The sequence below is a fragment of the Neopelma chrysocephalum genome, unplaced genomic scaffold (assembly GCF_003984885.1).
Source record: "Neopelma chrysocephalum unplaced genomic scaffold, ASM398488v2 Primary Assembly neopelma1_22b, whole genome shotgun sequence".
NCBI lineage: Eukaryota > Metazoa > Chordata > Aves > Passeriformes > Pipridae > Neopelma > Neopelma chrysocephalum.
This window is the reverse complement of record NW_020897690.1, coordinates 298,711-313,789: the sequence shown is the minus strand read 5'-3', so window position 1 is coordinate 313,789 and position 15,079 is coordinate 298,711. Positions and strand designations below refer to the sequence as shown.

Below are 15,079 nucleotides of genomic sequence, written 5' to 3'. Positions count from 1 at the left end.
CTCTTTCCAAGGCTGAACAACCTCAGTGCTCTCAGACTGTCTTAATAGGAGAGATGTTCCAGCCCTCTGATCATCTTCATGTCCTTCCTCTGGACCTGCTCCAACATGTCCTTGCCCTCTGTATGTTAGAGGCCCCAGGGCTCCAGGTGGGGACTCACAAAATTGGAGCAGAGGGACAGAATCACCTCCCTCATCTGCTGGTCATGTTTTTTTGATGCAGCCCAGGATGCAGTTGGCTTTCTAGGCTACAAGTGCACATTGACCAGTGACAGGACTTGAGGAAATGTTATGATTCTTTGTCAGGTGAGGTTTCAGTTAAATATCAGGGAAAGATGTTTCACCCAATGCGTGGTTGAGCACTGGAATAGGCTCCCCAGAGAAGTGCTCACAGCACCAAGCCTGAGTTCAAGAAACATTTGGACAAGGCTTTCAGGCACCTAGTGTTATCCTTGGAGTGTTCTGTGTAGAGCCAGGAGTTGGACTTGATGATCCTGATGGGTCCCTTCCAACTCAGCGAATACTATGATTCTATGACTCTATGACTCTGTGATTGCCAGCTTATCCTGAGCTTCTCATCAACCAACACCTCCAACTCCTTGTCCTCAGAGCTTCTCCCAATCCACTCTCCACCCAGCCTGTACTTGAGCTTGGGATTGCCCCAACCCATGGGCAGGACCTTGAACTTGGACTTGCTGAACTTCATGAGGTTTGCATGGATGAACCTCTCAAGTCTGTGAAGGTCCCTCTGGGTAGCATCCCTTCCCTCCAGCATGCCAACTGCACCACACGACTGGATGTTGTCACCAAACTTGCTGCAGGTGCACTCAGTCTCACCATCTTTGTCATTAATAATGTGAGACAGCACTAGCCCCAGTACTGGTCTCCAATACTGAGGAACGCCACATTCATCACTGGACTCCATTTGGACACTGGCCTGTTGATGGCAACTCTTAAGTGACCATCCCACAGATTCCTTATTCACTAAGTGGCCCACCTGTCAAATCCATGTCTCTCCAGTTTAGAGTTACATGGTACACTGTCAAATGCTTTGCACAACTCCAGGCAGGTGATGCCAGTTGCTCTTCCATTATCCATCAATGCTGAAACCTCATCACAGAAGGTCACCAAATTTGATAGGCATGATTTGATTTAGTGAAGCCATGTTGGCTCACTTCATCATTTTCAATGTGCCTTAGCATAGATGCCAGGAGGATCTGCTCTATGTGCTCGCCTGGCACTGAGGTGATACTGACCAGTCTGTAGGTCCCCAGGTTTTCCTTTTTTTCCTTTTTAAAAATGGGAATTATGTTTCCCCTTTTCCAGTCAGTGGAAACATCACCAGACTGCCACAGCTTCTCAAGTATGATGGATAGTGGCTTAGTCACTTCATCTGCCAGTTCCCTCAGGATCTGCTGATGCATCTCAAGTCCCATGATTTCTGCACCTTCATCCTCCTTAGATGGTCTCAATCTCATTTTCTCCTACAGTGGGTGATGTTTCATTTTCCAGTCCACACTTTTACCTTCTACAACTTGAGCAGTGTGTCTGGAACAGTTACCAGTCAAGACTGAGGTAAAAAAGTTTGATTTATCTGTCTTCTCCATGTCTCAGGTAACCAGTTCTCCTGCTTCTTTCTGGAGAGGGCCCACATTTTCCTTAGTCTTCCTTTTATCACCAATCTACCTATAGGAGCTTTTTTCTTGTTGCCCTTGACATCCTTGGCCAGATTTAATTCTTTCAGAATTTTTCTAGCCTGATCCCTGACTGACTAAACATATTCTCTGTATTCCTCCCAGGCTGCTTATCTTTTCTTCTAGCCACTGGAGGCTTCCTTTTTTCGTTTGATTTTGTCCAGGAGCTCCTTATTCACCCATGCCAGCCCTCTGGCGTTTTTTCCTGATTTCCTCTTTGTTGAGATGCATTCTTCCTGAGCTTGAAAGAGGATTTCCTTGAGTATTAACTGCCTTTCTTCCCTCCAGGGCTTTGTCCCATGGTAGTCCGCTAATCAGATCCCTGAAGAGACTGAAGTCTGCTTTGCTGAAATCCAGGGCAGGGAGCTTGCTGTGCGCCCTCCTCACTGCCCTAAGGATCACAAAGACTACCACTTCATCGTATCTGCAGCCAAGCCTGACATTCAGCTTCACCTTCCTCACCAACCCCTCCTTGCTGGTGAGAACTAGATAAAGTATAGCAGCTCTCCTTGTTGGCTCCTCCATCACTTGGAGAAAGAGGTTATCAACAATACATTCCAGAAGTTTCTCGTATTGTTTATGCCCTACAACAAATATCAGGATGATTGAAGTTCCCCATGGGGACCAGGGCTTATTAAACTGAGGCCTTTCCTATCTCTATATAGAGAGCTTCATCAGTTCAGGTCAGTCTTCCTTGTCTGGTGGCCTGTGGCAGACCACTGCTATAATGCTACCTGTCCCTACTCTCCCTTTAATCCTGACCCACAAACTCTCAGTTTGTACTTCATCCATCCCCATATGGAGATCCGTGCATTCCATTTGGTCATTGACATGGAGGGCAACACTCCTTCCTTGTCTCCCCTAATTGTCTCAAGGAAATTTTATATCTAGCTCTGCCGCTTACAGATGCTATGAAGAAATTACATTTCATCTGTCTGTACATTAATTTCTCTTTTTTTCTCCTGCTCTGTGATATCTGTTTAGCTCAGGTTTAACTCCAGACTATCTTTTGTTATTAGATTATGAAGTGCTTAGCAAAGAAAGCCTTAGCTTTATGGACATCTTAAGTGCAATTGGAATTCCATAGCAACATATTTCTGTCTCATGTTCACAACACCAAAACTTGGACATGATGCTTTACATAAAAGATAATATTAATAGTTTCAAATATTTGGATATTTTACAAAAAGCTTTACTTATGCAATGAGCAGAGATGATTACTTTTCATTTTTCAGTATTGCATTGAAACATGCCAACCCATGGGCAGGACCTTGAACTTGTGGGATTTTTTTTATTTTTTTATTTTCTGTTGTGTATTTGCACCACAAGACGTATAATTAGGGGCTATACCTAAAGTAAAGAACTATTATTTATTTTAGTAATAATTTATTTTAGTGCAGGAGTTATTACACTGTAATACTGTTTCCTTCCAGGGAATAAAACAACTATGTACAACTCAACATCTATTTATATATTCCTTTGAAAATAGTGGTTCTTCAGATTCATATATTTTGCAATGTTAAGGGGTTAATTGTGCCAGTGTAATCAAATAAAGTGTAACTGAACAACTGAAGGAGAAATCTTTATCTGTCTAGGTTTATAGGATTTTTTAAAGCAAACAGTTTATGCTCTTGAATGAAATATCTGTCTCACAAAGACAAGAAAAAATCTATATGGAAGTCAAAAGATAAATGTTAGTCATGTAAGGAAAAAAAGATGCTTAGTTATGCAGGCTGACAATAAAAAATGTTATTATGAGCTTTCTTATGTATTTAATACAAGCATTTTGCCATACTTCTAATTCTATAATAAAATCAGCTTTGTTTTCATTGTTACCCACTTATTTGGAGTCACTCTAACACCTGACTCATCAAAAAAGTTTTTGATTAGCATCTTTGTACTTGTCTAAGAGACATCCACTATCATCCAAAGTGGAAGTATTTAAATATAATGTAATCTTAAAAAAAAAGCTCTTCAGAGAAATCTTGCACAGTAAGTACTGACTTGTTTGTTGGGCATTCGTTCTTCATTATTTTACTGTGCAAGCATTTCTGTGATAGTTTCCATGGTTTATAATATCAATTGCCATAAAAGACACAAAGGCAGTTTCATTCCCTATCTTTGAATAGTTACTGATAGTCTTGCACAAAGTTACAACACAGGTGCAAACTCTCATATATTCATTTTTTATTAATTTTTGTTTTGTTTTATTTTGTTTTGATAATACAAGTTGAATGGCATGGACTTAAATAGGTAGTGGACTTACATTTCAGTACCCCAGCATGTGTTAACACTGGAGGGCAAATATCTGTGACACTTCAGTGAGTCCTGGAACTTGGGTACTGTGTGTCTTTTCTTTCACTGTGTGGAACAGAGGACTTCAATGTGAAACACTCAAACAATCCAACTATGACTGAAGTTGGAGTATGTCAACCTAGACTCATCTCACCTAAGTAGCTAGAGAACAGGTATTTTGGATCTTTTGCTTCATTGTCTCTCCCAGGCTGTATGGTATCTTGTTGCCCTTCAGATCTCTAGGTCTTCGTCTCAAATGATGGACTTCCTTGTAGACTTACCATGATACTTAAACACATCAGATTTGCAGAACATTTTCATGGTGTTCTTCTCACAGTATCCTCTACATTTTCCCTCCTGCTCAGTGCTACATTCAACAACTTTTGGTACACTTTTGCTGGGCATACAGGTACTCTCCCTACTTTTGACATCACTGATAAAAAACAAATCTGACAAAGTAGTAAAATTTCTAAGAAAAGGCAGTACCAATCTCATGGTTAAAAAAGCTTTGTGCTAGATATATACCACAGAATATAGTCCCTATCTGTTCTGTTACAGAGTCTGGAATGGCAATGCTTGTCAGAGGGGAATTTTTGCTTAGTGTTGTCCATCACTATCAGCAGGGTAGTTTCTCACAAATTACATTCATTAAGCTTTGAATGTGTTGATAGTGTAAGAAACAGTTATGAAGCTGTATTCAGAGTGTTATAAACAAAATATAATATGGGGAAATTGGTTAAAGGATGAGAAACCACAGGCAGATGCCCGTTCTTACTTCTTCCCCCTTTAAAAGCACTCTGAGAAATAGACAGACAGAAAGTACCCCACCTAAAAGCTCTCCTCAACAAATTCACTACCTAGATCATTCTTTATAAGATAGCAATGAATGCTTGTCCTGGTTTTATTTCAGTACTTCATTAATTAAAGTAATCACAAAGGATGATTATTTTAAGGAAAGCAAGAAGAAAAGATGTTCCTGTCACTCACCACAGAATCGCAGACTCACAGAATCACAGAATGTGAATCACAGAAGGGACCCACAAGGATCATCTAGTCCAACTCCTGGCCCTGCACAGGACCCTCCCCAAGAGTCACACCATGTGCCTGAGAGTATCATCCAAATGTTCCTTGAGCTCTGTCAGCCTTGGTGCTGTGACCACTGCCCTGGGCAGTCTGTTCAGTGCTCAACCACCGTCTGGGGGAAGAACCCTTTTCTTAATCTCCAACCTAAACCTGCCCTGACACAATTGCAGGCCATTCCTTTAGTCCTGTCCCTGGTCCCCACAGAGAAGAGATCAGTGCCTGCCCTTCCTCTTCCCCTCACAAGGAACTTGTAAGACTGTGACAAGGTCTCCTCTCAGTCTCCTCTTCCAGTGGAGATGACCTTTTCTTCTTCCAGAGGAAAGGTAACTTGTATTATCTTGTAGACAAAAGACAGCCATAGCATTGGCCACTGTCTAGGCATTTATTAGCATTAACTTTAGCATTCATAATTATTCTATGTCCTGAAAGAAAGTTTTTCATCAATACTAACAGATTCCTATGCTGGGGCAGAAATTTTCAAGTAGGAGTTCATACTTGTTCCTATTTTGGAGAACTTTTTTTCCTATTTTTCTCACTTTTGCCTCTGCTATGAGCAGTTGGCATGCCACAAGTCTCAGTCTGCTTAACAGGAAAACATGGACAAGGATACCCAATTAGCAAATGTGTATATTGTACCTCATTGTACTAAAAGCAGTACAGGAATACAAGTCTTAATTTCTCATCCTGACGAAGAGATCATCCATATTTAGTAGTAAGACAGGGAGGTAAAAAGATGGTCTTTCCAATTTAAGAATCCTTATTCAAACTCTCTACACCAAGTTCTGAGGCAGATTCTATGCTACTTAACCCACAGCTTTCAATCATCCTTGGCCTCTAATAAGGTTGGTCTCTTTTTCTGATGAATCCCAAAGTGTGGAATATATTGCGGGCCAATTCATTACCTCCTGACCTTCACTTCCCAGGCAGAGTATTGAGAATTGGACAGAAGGCTGATTGATCACATCTCCATGATGGGAATGTGAAGAAGTGATCAGAACAGGAGCAAGTCAGAAAAAGAGAAAAAAAAAACCCAAACCAAGCCAAAACCCCAAAGTTATAATTCATCAAGAATGAAAAGTAAAGGTAACCATATCCAGAGATCCATACCTGCCACCCATCTGTGACAGGTGGAGGTCATATAGTGATAATAATAGGCTTGTAGCAGATTTTCAGCTCACGTAAAGAGCTAGGAGACTTGAACTAACTAAGCATCTTCGGTAAACTGGGCTGAAGCAGAATATTTCTGACACAATCATTATGTGTATAGTGAATAATATTTCCATATAAAGGGAAAGAAAAGGACAACATCCCAGGGAGAGGTAGGGAAGTTTTCTAGGACATCTGCAGGAACAGCAAGACCAAGCACTTCATGCGAACTGCAACCAGCTCTTTGTCAGGTCTTAATGCAAGGCTGCAAAATCACAGTTTTGGGCCCAGCTGTCTTTGGAAGTAAATGAAATGGTTGAAAACGACTGACTGTTACAAGACTTCAAAAACTGATGGAAAACTATGCTGAGCAACAGCTGTTGTAGGAGTTGTGCATGAAATGAGAAGTCAGATCCACAGACCTCTGGACCCCTAGGATCAAGGTGTTTTCCAACCTAAATGATTTCTGTGATTTTATGTTGCAGAAAACAACAACCATACAAGAGGAAAAGATCATTACATTGTGGGTATGTCCATGAGGCTTTTCAAAATCTTGTCGATGAACAGAGAACAGGTTCCCAGTAAAAAATGAGTTTCTTACTGAAATCTCAGTTCTTCCTCACTTCCTCTCTTGCATTCAAAGCCAGAACAAGTTTTGATGAGTCACCACAGGGGTTGGGGAGAAGCTGTCTTTTCCATCAATCCATTACAAGATACCCTGAGGCAGCTTTCTTAGGTCAAATAAAATCAGGATTCCTTTTTTCAAGCATCCAGAGTTCGATCCTATATCCTATACACTTTTAAAATGTAATTTTTCATTTGGTCTGATGAAAGAAACATGATCTTTGTTTCCTATCTCTTGATAGAAAGTACAAGAGGGACAAAAGGTACTCATCCTTTGACACAGCTTGGAAAGCCTCCTATGTGCACCACCTGTAGACTACACTCAACTCAAGTAAATGGATTTCTTTATAGCCTAAAATGAAAAGGTAGAAGATGGAAGAAGGTGAGAATTAGACACTTAGCTTGTAGTGGTTAAATTTTACTTACTTGTGTGAGAGATAAATAATAGACTTACAAAAACTTTTTGTCTAAAAAACTGCATAACTGTCAGGATGCAGATCTCATGTGAATTTTGGAGAAGGTAACTATATCATGGGATGCAGTTTTCCCATCTTTCACAGGCAGACGTTTTAGGAAACCATTGCCACCACCTGTAGGTAAAATAGCCAAATGGTGATGTGACTTAATGGGAGATACAGTAGAATAAGGCAACCAGTGCCAATTTCTATCATGACAAAACTAAGTTGTTTGCAATTTTCCATACAAAGAAGTTTAACAAGGTCATCAGTCATGATCACCTCATGTCTGTTATGATATTAAAGTTAATGGACTGCAGTTCAGCTTGAGAATTGAGGTATACTAACTGGTGAGATCATAGATACCTCGCTAAATATTTAGCAATAGATTTAAAGTGTGTGAGTTCTCAGTTTTACTGAGAAACAAGCTATTCAGTTTTAACATTCTGAAGAGCTAATTAGACAAGAAAAAATTTTATGTAGAAAAAAGTGACAATTCATTCTTAACTTGTAAATTTTGCTGTTCATTTTCTATTGTAAACTTTCCTTATAAAACCAGTCACTGTCACTGTTATGTGTCTTTTTTAGCATTCTTACTGTACTAAAATCAGACAACAAAGATACCCAGTCTTGTAGGTGAAAAAAACCCCAAACTTACAAAAACAACAAAACACCCAACAAAAAACCCTATCCCTCCAACAATAGCAGAAAAACAAAAAATAACCAAAAACAACAAAACAAAAAAACCCAATCAAAACCCACAAACAAACCAACTCCCAACAAACTCAAATCAAAGCAAAATCCCTAAAAGGAAATAGAGGTCATTGTTATAATATGTTGAAAATTATGTTAATTGGTTGTAAAGAAACTCCACAAGCTTTTGTGGTCAGCAGACTTGTGCCTTAGAGTCCGGGCTGTTGGTGAAGGGCCACAATCAGATACTTTCTTTGGTAACAGAGTTTTAAGTCATGTGAAATAATAATACTAAAAGTCATCATAGTACCTTAAACTATCCAAACATAACTCCTTCTGGCATATCCTAAGGAGTTTTTAATAAATATTAAGTTTGTGCTGTTGAAGTTGGTATTCCACATGTATTGCTGATGTGAAAATGAAAGAGAAATCTAATATTTTTCTCCTCTATGACTCAGATTTTAGTGTTAGCTGCAAGCGTAAAAACCCTTTTGGAAACTTTAACCTGGACCTTGAATAAGTGAACTTGATTCGATTGTAGTAATCACAATAATGCCCTTTGCATTTTTGCTCTGATGCATTTTATTAATATACTACAGGAATTACAATTTAAATTTTGGGTATTATTTTCTTTTCAAAGATGGCTAAGTAAAAATAGGAAGTCAAATTCAGTTTAAGCGATTTGTAATTGAAGCTGTTTTCAAAGAATATTTCATAATTCACAGGCTTAATGCTTATATTGAGTTGGTATTTAAGAGACTGGCTGTTCAGCTTTGTCTGTACTTTTGGAGACCAATCTTCAATTTTGTGATACAATAAAATGAAATAAAATATACCCATTTGATTCATTTTTATAAAGGAATACCTTCAAATACCATCTAAAACTGAATTAAATTCTAATTGATGAAGGCAACCTGCAGATGAAACACATTTTACATTCGGAATTTAAAATTCCAATTTTGCATAACACAGACAAAAGCAAAAAGACCACCAAGTCTGAAAGTATTACCTGTGTATTTCTTGTCTGCTTGAGATCCATAAGATAAATATTTAATTTTGCTTCATAACATACACTAATGTTAGAAACATTGTCAGTGAAAGGTTTTGTGCTCACTTAAATGAAGGGTTTAATTTGGTTTAAAATGACCAGTTGTGACATGTAAAGCCACATGCAACAGAGGCAGTGAGAAGCATTAAGCAACTTCAAATAGTCAGAAAATTCTCCTCTCAAAACATAAATTGAAAACTCCTATGGCCACCTTGGCAGAATATTTCAGTGATTTCTATTTACCTGGAAGAATACATTTAAACATAAAGAAAGCATCTATCATTCCAATCATTCATGTAATACATATGCTGTAAATAATCAGAAACAAAGCAACATTTAGGTTCTTTGAAGTATTCTTCATCCCTTATTTTAAAAAACAGAATCCATGAAACTGTATCCTTAGAGGAGTTTCTTCTTTTCTGCTGTGATTATCCTATGAAACATGAATTTCATATTGGTGACATATTACTTCAGTACCAGTGAACTAAACTTTTGTGAAACACAAAACTGTTCAAAGAACTGTTCTAAGAAAAGCCCACTGAAACTATTTTTTTCTTAATAACACTCCAATGAGTACTTTCTGACAGGAAAAATAAACCTCACTTGTTGAGTCAGTAAGCTATTTCTTTACACTTTTGTTAAATATTTGGAAAAGGAGGTGCATAATATGCTAATTTTTAAAAAATTATTATTATTTTTAAACAGTTGTCATCAGCATTTCCAAGGATCAAATTGTCCTCATTGTCTCATTTTACATAGTTTTTTGCTGGTTTTTTTATTACTATGTATTTTAACTAAATAAAAACCCCTTTCATTTTTGTCAGTTTTTAATCTCCAAAGTTTCTTTTCAATTCAAATTGAAAGAGAAGCCATAGTAGAGATCTACTTTCTCACTATTCCATGACAAAGGAATTTTTAGTAACTCCTGTTGCTTTTAGTTATGTATTTTGTGTTGTGTTTCATGTAAAATAAAATATATGAAAAAAGATACCACCTTCTAAAATATTTAAATAACCACCGTTCAACACTATATTTCATTTAAATATTAAAATGGAAGACTGTCTTCAGTTTGAAGAAAAACCAAACGAAAACCAAACCAGTAGTAGAATGCTGCTAAGCCTATTTTCTTTTTTAAAATCTAGTCCATACTTGTATCTAATGAAAAGGTAAAATACATTTAATGGACAGTGGGTAATTCTGTATCTACACAACCCTGAAAACAACAGAATTCAGAATGGCTCCAGTATAGAGGTGTAGTATGAATATATACCCTCACTGTTTTAAGAAGACTAGAAACTTCTCATTTCCTGAAGGATTAGTCCTCAAAATTAGGCCTTCCTTGCTGGACTGCTGTCACTGAGAAGGTAGTGGCTTTTATCTTCTTGAATTTTTAAATGCATATTAAACAAAGTTGTTCCTGGCATGCATTCTGGCTGCTGTTTTAATGGTCAGTCTAACCTTTGCTGTCAGAAAGACAAAGTACCACTTCTTTCCTGTAAAACACTCTTAATGTAGCTAAAACTTAAAAAACACACTGAAGAAATCGTTTTCTACTTATTTTTCTGCTCAGTTCTGCATTGTAATTAGCTATCTTAAATTGCAGTCTTATCAGTTAAATAATTACAGTTTAAGCACCTTCTGGTCTTAAAAAGGAGAGGGGAAGAATATGATTTAATTAAATTACATTGGAAATGAAATTAAAAATAAGAAGGAATAACTGCATTTGTGATAAATTCAAAGTTTTCCACTGAATATAGGAGTCATATAATTGTAAATTCTAATAACGAATATTCTGACATGTAAAAGAATACTAATTTATGTCTTTTTAATCCTGTTTATCAGAGTGTATTATGTGGTCAATACTATAAATGTATCATTTGTCACCTTACATTGAATGTAACTGCTAACATTACCTTGGTCTAATACATGAATAGATCTAAAGTCAAAATAGATATTTAATTGGGTAATTTTATTCTTTTTTCTTTTTTTATTAATTAGAGATATATATTTTTTCAATGTTATTTGTGATGTAAAGAACGCTAGCTGGACTTCCTGTTCTGTCTTTTCAATACATAATTTATTGGTTTATTGTTTTTATGGAGGAGAAAATCTGAATAAAATTTTTTAATTTTTAAAGTAGTTTCTGTCAGAACAAATGTCACTTTTATTAGCTCAGTGGACAACAAAGGAAGGAAGGAAGAAAGGAAGGAAGAAAGGAGGGAAGGAAGGAAGGTGGGAAGGAAGGAAGGTGGGAAGGAAGGAAGAAAAAAAAAGAAAGAGAAAGAAAGAAAGAAAGAGAGAAAGAAAGCAAGAAATGAAAGAATTAGTTACATACTGTTAGTGGCTAGTAATAGCCCTATGAGATAATCCTTCAAAACCTTCTGAACCTCCTCATATCTAAGAGTATTGTTATTGACGTTATTAATATTGGTAGCAGGTGAAATGCTTCTTAGTCATTTGATGTCTGATTGTAAAAGCTTTTTGCCATTATGATTATTGCTCTCATCATGTGCTACCTCAGACTGAACAAGTCATATCTCTGTCATCACTAATGGTCCATTGTTAATACATGTCCTCAATCATTGATAAACTTAGCTGAATAATTGTCATGCTCTACCTCAGATTTTTCTGTAGTCTCCGGGACTATGATAATATGCAAATGCTTACATAGGCTTGTCTCAGTATAAAGAGCTTTCTGATAAAAACTTGCAGCACTCTAGCCTGTTAATCATAGTGTCTATATTTGCAATGCCTTGATATTCGGTCCAAAGAGTCATTCAGGTTTTCTGGGACAGGTGGTTCAGAGTGAGTCTTGTCATTCTGCCTAATAAATAAGTCTGCATCACCCTACATTGAATCTTTCTTACTTTGCCATGTGACTGTCCAGCATCTAATGTCTAGCATTTAACTGCTATGTGCATACCACATGATCATACTGGCAGTTTCAAGAGCAAGCCACACATAAAACTGAAGCTGCTTCTGCTTTTAATAGTGATCCTACTTAAAAGACATTAACATACTCTAGGACAATTTCCAGGCCTGACTCATCATCTAGCCTGAGCCAGACAAATAATTTCCGGGTAGAGAAATCTCACAGTCTTGCAGTAACTAGTCATCTGCAAAAGAGAACAACAAGAGATGTCCTGGCTGCATGATAGTTTCTTTTTTTTTCTTTCTTTTTTTTTTTGACTAAGTAATATTTAGATGAAAGACCTCCATTGCTCCCAGTTAGCTTCATGGCCTGGGTTTGATGTTCTAAGCCTCCAGCTTAGATTAGGGTCTTTTGGATTCAACGTATTAGAACTTATGATGCAATATTATATCAGAACACATGATGAGACTCAACACATCAAAGATATATGATGAGATGTTCAGGGAAGGGATACCTCAGAAATATGTTTTCCCACGGTATTTTTATATGTCCCCTTATCCCAGGGGAGGAAATCAGGACCAAGGAACTCTTTAGTGAATATTTCATAGCAAGCTGCAATTGGCAGCATAATTATGTATGCTTTACTACCTTTCCTATCCAACTATTAAGGTTGCATTTTCAGTGGCACATAATTAATCACTTGTGATTTATTTTCATCCCCTTACAACACTTGTATCATCTTGTGTCTGCACTTTTGAGGTTCCCTGCAACAGTCTCCTTTTTTCCCAACAGCCTTCAAGATATGGGTTACTGACACCTAATGCTTTATTAGCAAAAATTGCTTATGCCTACATCCTTGTACTAGAGTCACTGAATAGGTCAATTTAGAAAAAAGCCCTAACAGGCTGGTTAGAGGACAGATATACATTCCTGTTACATAGATAAAGTTTTTTGTTAACTTTTCATTATTGTAATCTATCAGTTACAGAAATATCACTACTGTATCATCAAAACTGCATTACAATATTTCTCTCCATACAGATCAGACCTGAAACACCTGAAACACTCACTCCCAACACCAAACACAGCCTAGCCCTCCTTTGCATACTTTTTCTTACGCTTGTTGTTCAGCTGCCTTTTGTAATCAAAGCAGATAGCAGGTTGCAGGTGTGTCCACCGAGTCCCCACTGTTCATAGTCTAGTTAGAAAAATTTGGAAAGCCGTCTTGTGTATAACTCCTTTCAGGACAGTTCTCTTTAGATATTGTCTGTAAAAGGCATGGAGTCTTACCTACACTACCAACCCCACCTTCACAATGATAAACGCTGCTGCTACACAGCTGTTTGGAGATGTTGACAGGATAAATGACAAACATGTATTATATTTTGTGCCTCCAACCACTGAGAAGAACTGAAGTTAGAAAGTCTGATAAGATTTCTTCACAGAAAAAAAAATAATAGAGAAAAACTTGGGAATGAGAGCACAGGTAAGGATTGCTTTCCAGAAAGGACTCTGTCCATATGAGAAAACTTTGAAGGCCAGAAAAGGATGACAGCTTCTTCAGCATGAACCTGAAATCCTCTAGCCCAGGAGATCCAGCAAAGCAGAGACAAAGCCCACTTAAGCATTTTATCTACCAGATTGACAACTAACAGTCCACAGTTCTCTGATTTCTGGAATAAATCAAGTAGTAACTGTGTCTCAGTATTTTGAATAACTGATACAAAGAAAGATGATCTGGGTCACCTCCCGTTACATTTTCCAGGTATATATAATTTGCTGATGCAGCTGAGGCTCATAGGCTTGATGGGCTAGTAGGAGGTGAGTGGAAATGGAGATAAGTCCAATGGAGATGCTTAGAACCCAAAACATTGAAAATTACTTTAGAGTAGATATGTTTGAACCTATATGTCCTGGATAAATTAAATTTACTACAGACATATTTGGTAGACAACTCGTGTCATCTGTACAGTTATGCAGTTAAGATGGCACTTCTGGTTTTAGTACTTATTTCATAGCTTTTAAGAGCACTCTGTGTACTTTGGTGCAGTGGAAAAATAAATTTCTTTTGAAAATACTTCAGATAAACAAAAAACAAACAAACAAACAAAACCAACCCCCCCCCAAAAAAAAAACAAAACAAAAAATCCCCCAAACCAAATCAAACAAAAAAGAAAACAAAAGAAACCAACAAACAAAAAAACCAAAACAACAAAAAAAACACCAGAAAGGAAAAAACACATTTTATATGCTTTCTAAACAGGCAACACAGGAAAAAGTTTTGTATCGCTTATTGTTCTGTGTTTCTTTTACTTTCTTTTCCTTTTTCTTTCACCGGAATTTCATATGACTTTTCTAACCCAGGAGATAACTGCACCCACTAAATGGAATAAATTTATTTTCTCAAATGATTCAATTGTTCAAAAGTCCAGCAAGAATGTAGTTGAAGCTATAGGCCAAGAGCTCTTTATTCTTTGGCCAAGTTCTGCTTGAGAAGTTTCATCTTGTCTATTAATAAAGAAATGGATGTATTATTTTTTGAAGTTTCTTTTATAAATCAGTGTGGGGATGGTTTATTTTTCATTAGTTATATCTAGCCTGGGCAAGTAGAGTTTATTTTATTTCATTATAAGAAATAGCTCTGTAGGAGTTCATGTGGCTGCTTGATGCTGAGCTTCACAACGAAATAGTTTGCAATATGTCGCTGCAAGAGTCTACCCTCATTTTTAAAACTGCTTTTTTAGTGTTTTTGCAAAGCATTCTGCTAATCTATTTTGAATTGGGTAACAAATATCTGATCTAGAGCATTTTCTCACTTTTTTTCTTCAGGACAACTGGAAATTCTGCAGGAAAATATGAAAACTCTTTATCTAAAATGATCTCCCTGGGCAAGCCATATGGGACAAAGCGAAATCACAATATACCTCAGTAGTTTTAACAGAAGTGTTTGTCATTTGTGCCACTTCTGGCATCCTACAATAAACACAATCTATAATTACATACATGCAATTTTTTTCTCTACTAAATAAGATGCAGCATTTCTACCACAGCTTACTGACATTTTCATCAAAAGGATAAAGTAGTTTGAGTAACAGTGTTTGTATTGATTTCCTCCTTCAATACTAGTCCAAAGACTCTTACCATCAAGAATAACTTCTGTGGGGGGGTTTTT

At 37.1% G+C, this 15,079-nt stretch overlaps 1 long non-coding RNA gene across 1 annotated transcript in view; it reads left to right on the top strand.

Moving 5' to 3' along the window:
* LOC113965064 overlaps nt 1-14,840 on the top strand; it is a 30,393-nt gene extending 15,553 nt beyond the window's left edge. Inside the window, exon 3 of the long non-coding RNA XR_003533423.1 lies at nt 14,737-14,840. This is a non-coding gene — a long non-coding RNA (uncharacterized LOC113965064). The remainder of the gene's footprint in view (nt 1-14,736) is intronic.
* The last annotated feature ends 239 nt before the right edge of the window (nt 14,841-15,079 follow it).